This window comes from Camelus dromedarius, chromosome 3 (genome assembly GCF_036321535.1).
Source record: "Camelus dromedarius isolate mCamDro1 chromosome 3, mCamDro1.pat, whole genome shotgun sequence".
In the NCBI taxonomy this organism is placed as follows: Eukaryota; Metazoa; Chordata; class Mammalia; order Artiodactyla; family Camelidae; genus Camelus; species Camelus dromedarius.
The window spans coordinates 19427761-19443558 of record NC_087438.1 but is presented as its reverse complement, the minus strand read 5'-3'; positions in this window follow the sequence as shown (position 1 = coordinate 19443558).

The window sequence follows — 15798 nt, the reverse complement described above, 5'->3', positions numbered from 1 at the left end:
AAGCCTTAAACTTTTACCAAAAAGGACTAATTTTTCCCTACTGAAGATTACATTATCCAATTTTTATGTAACAAATACAAAATATCATATATTTTTCTACATAAACAATTTTTTAAAAACATTTTTATTGAATTATGGTTATTTTACAATGTTGTGTCAAATCCCAGTGTAGAACACAATTTTTCTGTGATACATGAACATATATATTCATTGTCACATTTTTTTTTTTGCTGTGAGCTACCACAAGATCTTGTATATATTTCCCTGTGCTATGCAGTATAATCTTGTTTATCTATTCTGCATATGCCTGTCAGTATCTACAAATTTTGAAATCCCAGGGACAGACTGGGATAAGCAATTTATACCATTTGGTACATGAACTATGTTCCTATGATTTGAATGGACATCTGTTTTATACACTATTGAATCCCAAACACTTAGCATAATGTCTGGCATAGAATACACTTTTAATACATTTATTTTTGAATACTAATATTGTATTCTAATATTTAAAAACCTCTCAAAATAGAAAATAGTAGAACACATCTTAAACCATGCCTAGAAATATAATATACTATGAGAAGTTGTCGCCTGTGTAACTTAATGGATTGAGAAATAAATGTCTACAAAGAAAGTAACTTCCTTTTAATCACATAAAATATGAAGATAAAATAATAATAGAAGTTATCATTATTATGGTTCTAAGTTTGGAACCCATATTTTGTGCCAGATGTGTGCTAGAAGCTTACTAGGAATTACAAATGAAATTATGTGCAGCCAGACACTAATTGCAAGAAGAAGGTGGGGACAGATTAGGTTATAATAAAAATGGAGAAAGTGATACTTTAAATTTGGCAGCTGATTAACTGTATTAAGCTGATTTTAAAAAAAGTAAACTCAACAGCTGGGACACTGGTGACATTTTTCATCTTTGTCCAAGTATCCAAGTATGTCTTGCTCCAGAAGAGAATAGAGAGAGGGGGAAAGCCTTAGGCTAGTTATTACTGCATCCACCTGTGCTTGGAAGGGCATAAAGAGTAGACTATCAGATTTCAGTTGACAATTAAATTGGTTTTTCATTGCATTCTGTGTAGTATAAATATGTATCTATTAAACAGTTATATGGCATAAATATGATAGTTTAGAAAATCAGAGATCTGGTTTACATCTTAAATTTTTTATACTAGATGACAAAAAGATATTAGTGATCATTAAACATATTATAATGGAGTATGTTGGAGGCATTATTTAGAAAGCTGTGAAAAAAATGGCCATCTATTTGTGTTTCAGATATGAGATGAGTCTTATAAAGTAAAATTGGATTTTTAAGAAGTCAGGATTGTTGAAACATATTTCATATACAGTAAAATTTACCTTTATAAAATTCAATTCTAATGTTTCACAAATATATATAATTATATAACCACCACCACATCATCACAAAATTTCCCTTGTTCCTCTTTTTCGTCAGCCCCCTCCCCTCTACCCAAACCCTGTCAACCACTGATCTGAGTCTTTGTAGTTTTGTCTTTCCCAGAACAACATATGAATGGAATCATGAAGCCTTTTCTTTTGCTGGGATTCTTTCACTATTTGTGAGATCCATTCCTGTCAGCATGTTACTTCATTTGGTCTCATTTATTGACAAGAGGTATTCTGTTGTACAGATATGCCAAAATTTGTTTATCTATTTGTCAGCTGAGGAACACTTAATTTTTTGCAGTCTGTGGTGATCATGAATAAAGCTACTATACGTTCAAAGGCAGGGTTTTGCTATACATTTTCATGTCTCTTGGGTAAACAACTAGAAACAATATTAGAGGGCAATAGGGTAAATGTATGTTTAATTTGTGAGAAACTGGCAAACATTTTTGCAAAGTAGAGAGACTATTTCAGGTTCCTGAACAATATCAGCAACATACGAGAGTATCAGTTTTAGTATATTTTCACCAAGATTTAAGATTTTCAATTTGTTGATTTTAGCCATTATGTAGTAGTGATATCACATTGTGGTTTTAATTGTCATTTACTTAATGACTAATGATGTTGACTCTCTCTTCATACGTTTATTTGTAATTGACTTATCTCCTCTAGTGAAATGTCTGTTCAAATTTTGTGTCCAACTGTTACAGTTTTTTTTCTTATATTGAGTGTTTAGGAAAGTATCCTTTATCAGATAAGTATTTTGAAAATATTTTCTCCTAGACTGTGGCTTGATTTTTCATTTTCCTAACCTGGTCTTTTGAAGCAAAAAAAATTAATTTTGATGAAGTACAATTTATCAATAGTTTTTTTCAAGATATCTCAAATGTATGAAATTTTGTACTCTTAAACAAAGGCACACAACCTGCAATTCCCACTGCAATTATCAGTGGGAAAACAAAAGACAAAAAAGTATTTGCTGGGAGTGTCATCTTGTCACCAGGTATGACTCATACCAAATACACACAAAAATGTTACTGTCTTTTGTGCTGTCACAGTTACAGAATGTTTGCAGACCATGAATTTATAAATATATCTACAGTATTAAACTTTAATTATTGTTATTTTTCAGAATATTCTAGGGTTTCCAATTATAAATTCATAAGATTTGATTGCATATTTTGTATATTTATACATTTTATATATTTTACAATGTAATAAGCACAGGCTCAGGACCTAAAGAGCTTGAATTTAAAACTTCAAGAGGTCATTTGAAAGATGTACAGCTTTGGGAAATGTACTTAGCTTTGGGGTGTCTTTATCGACTTTTCTGCTGAATCAGAGGTTTTCATATTATCAGAGTTAAAGATGCCCATAGTAACCTTTTTTTTTTTTTTTGGTCCTGACACATGTAGCCCAAAAGAAATACATAACAGTTCAATTTATTAGGTAGTGAGTTCTAGAAAAGTTAAAAGTATTTATGTCCTGACAACTTAATGGTCATTTAAAAAATAATTTACAAAAACTGAAAAAGAAGTACCATTATTTAATTCTTGTATAGGTTTGCTGTCACCTAGCACCAGTAACTATAGCAAGTTATTTCCATTTATTCAGCATATCACCTGTTCCATTACAAAAAATACCAATACCTATCAAATACTGTTCAATTTCTAAAACACACACCATTCTGAGTTGACACTACCACTCTAATTTCACGTTCCATATTGATTTTTGCAATGCACTTGCCTTTTACATAAGGCCCTGTAAAAACTCAGCTTCCCAAAATATGTCACTGAGAGAAGTAAAGTGCAATCTATTTGAAAAGAATGACTTCTTCCAGCTGGTGTATTCACATAGTTCTGAGTATTGCTGTGTTTCCCTCAAAATTTAAAATACACCCTGTGGATTTTCTATGTCCCCTGCGGTAACTTTGTGCTCCATGGTGTTAAATTTAAATATAAAATGTCCATATCAAAGATTTAGAGACAGAGAAGATTATCTCTCCCTCTCTCTTTCTCTGTCTCTCTCTTATTCCTTTACGTGCCATCCCATTTTTAAATTCTACTAGCTCTACCTTCGAAATATTTCTCATCATCTCCATCTCTGCCATCTAATAAAATCTAGTTTTTCAGAAATACTGATCATTTTTCACACATCTTTAGCTTACCAAGATTTTCTCTTTACTGCAAGACCAACATTTATTAATATCTGAATTTCTCAAAGATTAGTCTAGTGATTTGCCATAGTAGGTAAGTAATAATTGAATGGTGTATGGCCTGAAATAGATATCTGGTGTCACAATGCATGTCTAATATGAAGTCTAAAATTCAGATGTCTACACACAGAAAAAACATATGACAAAATTCAACATCCATTCATGATAAAACTCTCTTCAAAGTTAGTATAGAGGGAACGTATCTCAACATAATGAAGGCCATTTATGACAAATACAGATAACATCATACTCAGTGGTGAAAAGCTGAAAGTTTTTCCTCTAAAATCAGGAACAAGGCAAGGATGCCCACTCTTGACACTTCTATTTGACATAACATTGGAGGTCCTAGCCACAACAATCAGACAAGAAAAAGAAATAAAAGGAAACCAAAACTGTCACTATTTTCAGATGACATACTACTATATATAGAACACCCTAAAGTCTCCACCAAAAACTAGTAGAACTAGTAAATGATCAGTAATGTTGAAGGATACAAGATTAGTATACAGAACTCTGTTGCTTTTCTATACAGCAATAATGAATTATCAGAATAAGAAAGCAAGAAAACAGTCCCTTTTAAAATCACATAAAAAAAAAAGACCTAAGAATAAACTTAGCCAAGGAGTTTAAAAGACCTATATTCTGAAAACAATGATGAAGGAAATTGAATATGATACAAAGAAATGGAAAGATACCCTGTGTTCATGGATTGGAAGAATTAATATTGTTAAAATGTCAATACTACTCATAGTAATGTATAGATTTAGTGCAATCCCTACCAAAATACACACAATAATTTTCACAGAACTAGAACAAATAATTCTAAAATTTTTATGGAACCACAAAAGACCCCCCAAAAGCTAAAGTAATCTTGGTAAGAACAAAACTGGAGGTATCATTCTCCCTGACTTCAGACTATACTACAAAACTATAGTAATCAAAACAATACAGCACAGGCCAAAAAAAAAAAAAACAAAAAACAACACACACACACACATAGATCATTGGAACAGAATAGAGTGCTCAGAAATAAATCCATGCACTTATGGTTATATAATATATGACAAAGGAGGCAAGAATCTACAATGGAGAAAAGTCAGTCTCTTCAATAAGTGGCAGTGGAATACTGGAGAGCTACATGTGAAATAATGAAATTAGAACATTTTCTCACACAGTACACAAAAATAAACTCAAGATGATTAAAGACCTAAATGCAAGACTGGAAGCCACAAAACTCCCAGAAGAAAACATAAGCAGAACATTCTTAGACATAGATTATAGCCATATTTTTTGGATGTGTCTTCTGAGGCAAAGGAAACACAAGCAAAAATAAACAAACAGACCTAATTAAACTTAAAAGCTTTTGTACAGCAAGGGAAAACATCAGCAAAATGAAAAGACAACCTACTGGATGGGAGAAAATATTTACAAATGATAGTACTGATAAGGCATTAATATCCAAAATATATAAACAGCTCATACAACACAATATCAAAAAAAGCAACCCATTTAAAAAATGGGCAGAAGATCTGAATAGACATTTTCCAGTAGAGATCTGTATGTCCAAAGGAGACATACAGATGGACAACAGGCACATGAAAAGATGATCAACATCACTAATCATCAGAGAAATGCAAATAGAAACCACAATAAGATATCACCTCATACCTGTCAGAATGGCCATCATCAAAAAGGCCACAAGTAACAAATGTTGGTAAGAATGGGGAGAAAAGGGAACTCTAGTACACTGTTTTGGGGAATGTAAGTTGTTGCAGCCATATGGAAAACAGTATGGAGGTTCCTCAAAAAAGTAGAAATAGAACTACCATATGATCCAGCAATTCTATTACTGGGCATATATTCAAAGAAAACAAAAACACTAATTTGAAAAGATACATGCACCCCAATGTTCACAGAAGCATTATATATATTATATACATATATACATAGAATATTTTACACACACACACACACACACACACACTAGGATATTACTCAGTCATGAAAGAGGATGAAAAAGTTGCCAGGTGCTGTAACATGCACAGACCTGAAGGGTATTATGCTTAGAGAAAAAAGTCAGACAGAAAGACAAGTAGTGTATATTACCACTTATAGGTAGAATCTAAAAAGTAAAATAAATGAATTAATATAACAAAACAGAAACAGACTCACAGATATAGAGAGTAGACTAGTGGTTACCAGTGAGGAGATGGGAGGAGGTGAGCCAAGGTAAGGGGAGGGGATTAAGAAGCACAAACTACTATGTATAAAATAAATAAGCTACAAGTATATACCATATAGTATAGGAAATATAGCCAATTGTTTATAAATACTTTAAATGGAGTACAATTTATAATAATATCAGATCACTATGTTGCTCACCTGAAACTAATATAATATTGTAGATCAATATACTTCAATAAAAAAAATTTTAGATTTAACTTGGAAAAAATCAGATGTCTACATTCCAGTACACTGTCTATGACAATGCCAAGCTATTAAACATTTTCTGAAAGCAACAACGGGAGTAGCATCACAATAAGAGAAGGATGCTTTTATTCCTTCTGAGTAGTAAGTACACAAAGTATCTTGCCTATATCCATAAAAGGAGAGTAGCCCTTGTTTAACTCCAGCAGCAACAGCCATATCTACAAATGTACCAATCTCCTTTACCTCATTGCTGTGGTACCGTAGATGACTCCCAATCTGTGCTGATTAAACTCTTTACATCCTTTAAGATATATCTTATTTAAAAATTTCAAACATACAGCAAAGATGAAAAGAGTTTTACAGAGAACTGTTATATATTTCAACCTGGATTCTAACATTAACATGTTGCTATCTTTGCTTTATCAGTTGTCTATCCATGCCTCTATCCATCTATTCATCCATCTTATTTTTTTAGCATAGTAAATTGAAGATATTAGTATGCTTATTCCTAAATATTTCAGAATGCATTTATTAACCAGAGTTCAAAAAATGCTGACTTTTTTTGTCTTTTGGTGTAAAATTGAACACAATGAAGTACACAAGTGTTAAATGTACATTGCTTGAGTTTGATAAATGTGTGTATCTATATGTATATCTTTGGGAATTTGCATTTTCTTCTAGTGATTAATTAAATTACACACCGAAACATTTAAAATGAAATATCAATGTTCATTTATAAATATGTCCACTTTTATATTGTGAATTCTTCTTTGAACATAGCATTTCTTTGAAGTATTTAGGTACTGACATATATGTATTCGAAGATCGTAACTGCATTTTGATCAAAGAACAAATTCTTATGTTTGCCATTTTTGAAGATGGTTGAGATTTTCTTTGCAGCCTAGCTCATGTTAAAATAGCGTGTTCCTCATATAATTGAAAATCATCCATATTTCTATACATTGCATGTAGTGATTTCTATACATATTTTCAATCGTTATTAATTATGTTCTGCCAGTTGTCTAAATCTTCATCAATTTTTTCTGCCTGATCTATTACCATGAGAGAGGTATTAAAAATCTTTCATTCTGACTGCATTGTTATCAGTTATCTTTGTAATTATATTGATTTTTTTGCTTCATATATTACTGAGTTTTATAAGTTGTATATCACATTAAGAGTGCTGTAATTTTCAGTAATTTAATATTTTATTTAATTGTAGTGATTATCTTCATTCCTAGCAATGACATTTTATGAGATGATTTTATGTGACACTAACAGGACTAATCCAGCATTATTTGGTCTCTGTTTACCTGAGGCATATGTGGGTGGGATCTATCTATCTATCTATCTATCTATCTATCTATCTATCTATCATCTATCTGGCTACCCACGTATCTTCCATCCCATCTTTTTTTACTTTTCCATATCGTTTTGATTTGGATTTGTCTTTAGTAATATGAGTATTGGATAATTTACATTTTTATTCAGTCTTTTGTTTACCTTTATTAAATATCATGAGGGGTTTGTATTTATTACCATTAATGTAATTTTAGTATTTTCTACTCTCATATTTTGTATTATTATCATTCATTTTCTATCTAGTTTTTCTCCTTTTCTGCCTCCTAGTGGATTGATCAAGTTTTCTGTTTTCATTGCCTTTAGTTGCCATTCCACCCAACACAGAAGGTTTGGAATGTCTAAATTCTATCATTTTTCCTTTCATGTTTATCTTTTCTAAAAATACATGCGTATCTATTTTAAAGGTGAAAAATTAATTAGTATCTCCTCCCTCCAGCTGAACAGTATAAGATCCTTAAAAATCTTTAAATCAGTTCACTACATGCTCCTATCATGACATTTGGATGCATTATATTCATGCAACATGTTCCACCTCCAAACTTAACATCTTTTAAAATTCCTCTATATTGAGCAGTTTATTTTCTCCAAGTTTCTCCTCACATTTTGTTCTTTCTATCTAGATTCAATGCTGCTTTTTTTGAAATGCCATCTTTAGCAGTTCTTGTAGTTCATTTATCTTAGTGTTTTATTATATTTTTTACTGAAAATAGTTTATTGGCATTTAAATCAAACAAAAGTGTGAGTACTTTGAAGAAATTATTTTATCACTTTCCGGCTTACATTTTTTTTAAAGATATATCCCATCCATTTAGTAATCTGCATTTTCTTTGGAGTTACTTTTAAAAAGATATTCTCTGTCCTAACTGACCTGTTGATATTCATTTATATTTACTTATCTTGCCCCAAGCCAACTATGTTTTCTTGGTCTGAGGATTGGATTCATGTTTTTCATTAGTTTTGAAATGTTATCTTTTAATATTACTTCCCTAGACTCCATCTGGAGTTTTTATTATATGCTCCAAGTCTTCTATTTCATCTTTTAAAATAACTTTGAAGCATAATCATTTAAATCATGGAATTTCCCTTCTTTAAACTCTCCCAAACTTTCCAATGAACTTGGATTTGAAACACAGATCTTGACTATGAATTACAAGTTATGGTCTAGCCATTTGCTTCATTCACACCCTCATCTCTCATCACATCTCCTTCTCTCCTTATTTTCAAGCATGGGAACCTCAGTCACATGTATTTAAAATGGGAAAGACATTACCAGAAAAATTTATTTTGGATTCAATTAAATGTGTTACAGCTATAGTCAACTATACTTACTGAATAAAAGTAGTTATTTAATAATTGATACTTAATTTGGAAGATGGATTAATTAAACAATTAACTCATCAACAGCAGAAATTATATCAAATGTAATTTTCTCTTTTTGGTCAAGAATAGCACCTGGTGCATTGTAGGAACTCTACACTGACTCAAAAAAAAAAATGTAATTGACTTCAATGGAACAGAATTTTTAAAGAAAATTGTCTGAGGGAGCAGCAAGCATGGATATACAATACTTAAACAAAAAGTTAGAAACAGCAAGAAAAAAAGCCTTGAAAAAGATTTTCAAAACTGATGATGAGAATTTAAAGGCCACACACACGTAGTTAATATGGAACTCATTACACTTCGTGTGTTTTTTAAATTGAAATAGATTTGACACAGCATTGTGTAAGTGTAAGGTGTACATCATTAAACTTTGATTTTTCCCAAAACCCTCAACCCCTAAGTTTAACACTGTGAGAAAATTAAATAAAAAATCAGAATATATCAGTCTTTGAGATGAGATAGACTTTCTTTTCAACAGAAAATAATGAAACTTATATTAGCCCATAGTTCAAACTTCCCCACACGTACTGGCAATTACCATAAAAACGTAGAGAGCCTAATAAAAATGAATCCACTGTTTGGAATAAAACTTGCCTTTTATTGAAGTCAGAGTCATCACATTTCTTCTACCCTACTTCTTGAATAATAAGAATTTCTCCCTTCTTTAATGTTCTGAGACTTTTCTTTCTGAACAACATAAAGGCTTATATTATCATGCAGAGGAAAAGGTATAGGTTTCCATTGTGAATGTGCTGCAGTATTCCATTTAAATAAAGTTGATTCAGCACAAGTTCTCTAGATACTAGCAATTTTATAGTTTGAATAAATGTAAACTACTTGCCTGGGTTGACGCTCTCATTATATACAGGCTTTCTATCATGAGAGACTTTCTGGGGATCTTTGTTACAGTATATTTTGAAAAGAAAGACACAATAAAAAGATAGTATTACTTTTTTTCTTTTGTAGATGTGATATAAATATATTTAAATACAACTTTGGCCACTAACAGATAGTAGTCATGGATTCAAGAGGATTCTGCTGCTTAATACTTTAAGCTCTCACATTATTTTGTATAAAAATAATTTATTTGAGATTTGAATATGTGTAAGGGGTTTTAGACTGAATACATTCAAGAATATTTGAAAGTTTTGAAGACTTTCTTATATGGTATCATTTTATCCCATATTAGGTTATTAAATCTAATGCAAAATTATTTGGCATAGTAATAAAAATGACTGGAATATTTTGAAAGCAAACTTTTTTTTCTCATAATTAAATGTAACCAATAAATTCATTCATACTGAAACACGGATAGCTAAAAATATTAATGTATGGAATGGAACAAATATAACTGAAAGAAAAACCACAAGAGGAAGTAATGTTTTAAAAATAATGGAGTGAAATAAAATCTTTCACACCAAAAACTGTTTCCTTACTGGAAAATTTACTTGTTTCAAAATTCATTTTTAGGTTAACATGTTGATACTAGACAGAAGACATTTTCTGTCATACACTTTTTAATCATGCTGGTGGGCGGTACTATACACAATACCAACTAAAACGTGTTCTTTTGTGTCAGAAAGTTCAAAAGCCTATTGATTACGTGAATTTAAGTAAGTTACTTCATCCCACTCTGATCCATTTTTTATCCTTTTATTTAATGAAAATATTAGTACTCATTCAGAGGATTGTTGTGGATAATCCTTATGCATAAACACTTAGAACAATGCTGAGTACAGATTAAATACTCGACAGATGTGAGCCTTTTTATCTCTTGATATAAAATAAAATCCATTCAAGACAGTTTATTTCTGAAAGGGTATAAAATTAGTACATACTACCTAGGTCTAAAAAGATGAGTGAGAAAAACGAATCATGTAAATCTTAGAGCCTTAGGGGGATCACTGGGTTCTGTTTATCTCAAAGTAGGTGAAGGCTTGTGGTAGGTTCTGTTTTCATATAGAGTAACCTTATTAGAAGAAGTCTGATTCTGTTTATGAAAACCCTTTGTGTGAAATTAAATGCGGCCATATTGCAGAGCGCCTGGCAATGGGAAGTGTTGGAAGCATCCTTCCTACAGCCTCATTGAATGACAACCCTCATTTCTCTTACCTTTCTTCCTTTGTCATGCCTGGAAATACAGCAGTCATATTACAACAGGGAGGCAACATGTGTAAAGATGGAAAATGACAATATAGACAGTGGAGGGAAAATGGATTCTGAGTCCTCGTTAAGACAAAGCACCAGAGCTGAACGATCTGGACCTCATTTCATGGTAGTAAAGCATGTACCTCTGTGATTAAGCCACTATAAGTTCTCCTTTTCATTATGTACAGTTACACGTAATCCTAATTGACACAAAATTGATGGATGAAGGAAATAGTAGAGGTGAAAAGGTATCTCATACAGACATAAAGTGTAACCTTTTCTCATACTAACAGTCAAGTTATGTGTTAATTTGTACTCACAAAAATTACTTAAATACACATTTCTCTTAAATAAATAGTATAGTAGAATATTGAAAAACAGAATTTAAAAATTGAAATTTGTCTTAAATGAATCAATTACATTTTGCTTAACTACAAGACTATTGTCTGAATTGTTAAAACTTGTGTACAAATTTTTTTATTAGAAGAGACAAAGAACCCTATTTTTTTACTCAAACTTAATTGTTTTGCTATTTTGTTATAGTAACTAGATAATCTTTATTATTTACACATACTATTGAAATATTTTAATAACAAACTGGATTCTCATCACATTTTGGAGAAGATACAATCAAAAGTAACTTCTACGTGAATTTATCACTCTTTCAATAAAAATTTTAGTCTTTTCTTCATCTAACCACACATTACTCTTTTAAATTTTGTAGAAGATAAAATATTAAATGCACATGTCCTATGCTTAGATAGCTATAAAAGATTTCCCCATGATTCAGAAGCTTTAAATTAGTGGAAATAACTTTTAGTAACCTCAGTGTCATCTAAAAAGTCAAGAATATAAATGAAAACCAAGAGAAGGAAATAAAATGTCTTTGGTCTACAATTTCTGAGTGAAGGTTTGCCTAGTACCATATTTCACTCTTATTTTCCTGACCAACTTCAAGGAAGAGAGTATCTTCTCAAGTCAGGATTATGCAAAGCTAACTTATTAGCTATGAATTGGTTCAGACAGCTTTCTAACCATTTAAAATTGCTCGGAAATACATGAAAGCCATGTCTGTTAAAGGGAAAGCTCTCTCTGAGCTTACTATGTTCTTGATTTATGAAGTAGAGCAGCTAAAAGGAAGTATAAGGTTAAACAAAATGCCTTTTTTACTTGTACTTATTTAGCAAAATTCTTAAAAGAACAAGCCCTAGACACGAGAAAAATGATGCTAGGATGTAAGTAAACATTGTGACATTTAAATAAATATGTCTTTTTGATACTTATAAGAAACTGATTATATATAGGTTAGAACTAAAAGTAAATGCCAAAACATTTTTCTAAAACTGTGTCCTTGTTGATGGTCAATAAATGGTAATCTTCTCACAGTTTGCAATATATAAATATACACACAAACGTGCAAGTACAAACATACACGCAGGAAAGCATTTGAGTCTTGCTTTTTCACCTTTTAACTTTGTTTGAAAAGATGCTTTTCCTCTTTTCTTGTCATCAGAAAATCTCATACATCTACATTGTCATTACAATGAACAAATTTTACCTCTCTATGGAGAATTCTGCTTAGTCAGAGCAAAGAAAACAGATCCATGAGTTTTTAACAAGTCATGACATCCCAGTCTTGCATGTCATTAGGATGAATATTAATGCCAACCTTTAAGTTAAAATTTCTAAAAAATGTTTTTAATCTTAAAGCATATTTTATATTTCATTTTTGGTTTTCCACTACAAAGATGCATATTATGTCTCTGGGATCAAAACTATTAAAATGCAAAATCCATTTTGTAAAATGATGTTACTTCTCTCTGACAAGGACTGACTCAGTGCAGCTACACCAAGGTTGGTTCATGACAAAATCATATGTTGAATTGTCAAAGAAAAATTACACCAGATGGAGTTAAACAGGCAAGAAAGACTTTTTCACGACTATTACAACAGGGAAGAAGGATTGATCTCAATTCCACTGAAACAAAAAAGGGAGAGTTTTTAAGTTCTGGAGTAAACCGGGTGGAAAAATACTGAAGGACCTTAGGAGAGAGTTTCCTCACTGTGATTAGGTCATCTGTGTGTGCTAACTGGTCCTTAGGGGATGTTTGGCTCTTACTAGGAGACAAGGGCACTAGCTTTCTTTATTTATATATTTTACTCATTTTTTAATTGCAGTGTAGTCGATTTACAACATTGTGTTAGTTTCTGGTGTACAGCATAGTGATTCAGTTGTACATATATATTATTTTTCATAGTCTCTTCATTCTAGGTTATCACAAGATATCAAATATAGTTTTCTATGCTATACAGTAGGATCCTGTTGTTTATCTAAGGCACTCTCTTTCTTGATGATTACATTCCAATGGGATAGCTCCCAGGTCCTTGAGAGAGGGGACAACAGTGGGTTATAAAACTGCCTGAGACTGGGAGAAGATTTACAACTTAAAAGGGTGGAGAAAGAATTTACAATACAAAGTTTTCTTAAGTGAATGATCTAAAAACAAAGGAGGTCAGGGCCCAGAGTCAGATAAAAGCCTGTATAAAGTTTAGTCCAACAAGCCATCTTGGTCACAATAGGAGAGAAGTGGTGCCCTGGTCTACTCTGCAGCTTCATTTCCCTGCTGCCCATGTAGAGGGAAGGCTGGAGGGAAAGTGGATCCATTAGAAGACAAGCTGGGTGCTGGGGCCTTGATATTCTTTTCCTCCATAGCTTCTTCTTTGAGTCAAATCACTTTTCTTCTTCAAGAAACCTTCAACATACTTGAAGGAGTCACAAAATGGCTTCCCTGACTCTAAGGCAGCTTTAGGAATGCATTGTGATTAATTAACTTGCTTTCTTTGACTTACTTCTAACTGACTAACCTGTCTTTGTCTTTGTTACTGGTATTGTTTACCTTGCCTGAATGACTGCATGCTTAATGACCCCAACCCTATGAATACCCTAAATGACTTGTATCTAAACTCAGGAGCTATTTCCAAAAAGAAGGTCATGAAACAGTAACTCTGAAGGAATGGCCAGATCCTCCAAAAGCCCCCATGATACCAGAGGGATCAGACCAGATGATGCCAAGGTCACAGGCAACAAATCACCGAAAGTTCCCTTGACACAAGATAAACTTTTGTAAAAGACTATTGTACCTTATCACTGATACGCACCATCCCTGTTGCCAAGCCCCAACCCCAAGATGGAGTCACATTACTAGTCGCCTGCTGTGACTCCACTTTGCCCAGCAAAGCAATAAAGCTGCTCTCTTCTTTGCTCCCAAACTCTGTCCCTGAGTTTGAATTCGCCTTTTGGGGCACAGAGACCAATTTTTCAGTAACATACTCCCTCCACAATTCCCAGGCCTGACTTAGGTGTCCTTTCTCTGTGCTGCCAAGCAATCTAACAGTTTATCTTTGAAAGCACTTATCATCAGAGATTTAATTTGGGGAGTCAATTCTGTCTTCTCCATCATACTGTGAGTTTTTCTAAGTCAAGAGTCTGTGATTTTTATCTCTGAATCTGCAGCAATAAGCTAAGTGTCACACACAGTAGGTACACATTGACTAATGCTGGATAACAGAAACATTTTTTTTTTCACAGTAAATAGTTTAGTCAGAGAGGGTAAAGAGAATCACAGATGGACAAAGGGTTCTACAAAGTCTCTTAAATCTTGAGTTTTAAAGTGTTTATTCTGTCTCTTTGAGCAGTAAGGCCAACCCTATTAGAGACCATTATAAACGAAAAATATGCACATTTTTAAAAATAGCCCAGTTTTAATGGGGATTATAACAAAATCGAATATGAGCTTAACTTTGAATTTCTGGGCTTTTATGTTTCAAGCTAAATCCAAGATACCATTCGAAACTATCTTTTGGAATGCAAATCAGCACCAATACTGCTGAGCATAGTGAAAATTAATGAAAATAATAACAGAAAAGACCTTAACAAAGTATATTGAATTCTGCTTTAACACAGGTAGAGTTGGGTAGTCCTTATTATTATTACAATTAACTGACTGCATGCAAACACAACCCTGTTTAACTTAAACTTAAATATAAAGAAGACTGCATAATTTCTAGCAGGAAAAATAAATAGAATATACTCTAAACAGCCAGTCAGAATGTCACATTTTACCTAGATGGTCGTAATAATGAATAATTTCAAATATTTCATTTGGTTGGAAAATACTCATTGTGTTCTGAAACAATTTTTAAACATGTTTTCTCTAAATTGTGTATGAATTTTAAGTTATAGAAAGAAACCACTGAATATAAAAAATTTCGCATTAATATTCTTATAAAAACTGTAACTGACAAATAGTATATTTCTATTATATTAATTTCAGAGAATCATAACTTTGAAAGGTAATTTTAATTTTAAATAATTATTAAATCCATTGTTAATAATGTACAGAAACCCAAACAATTATTTTTGACAACTGTTTTTCATGAAATTAAACTTTTTTTCTCACATGTTGCATTGTAGTATTTCATAGTAAATGTAAGTGATTTTTAAAATACAGGGCTTATTTAAAGTTCTCTTTTATTTCAAACACACTCTTTTGTGAACATCTGAATTCAATCAGACTTAACTCAGACAATGGGGCTATCCCTCAACATGTTCAATTTTGTTACATAGTTTTATTTTAGAGAGAAATTAAATTTGTATAGACTTCTGCTTTTAAAATGAGAAAAATGCTAATCAACTGAAGAAAAAAATACCATATAAGAAAGAGAGAGAGACAGAGAGACAGTCAGAATGTACATCTAAAGCTCTATAATTAGAGATATAGGGCCTACATCTTCCCTAGGTTTTGATTTGCTTACTATCTCACTAAATATTTTTATGACAT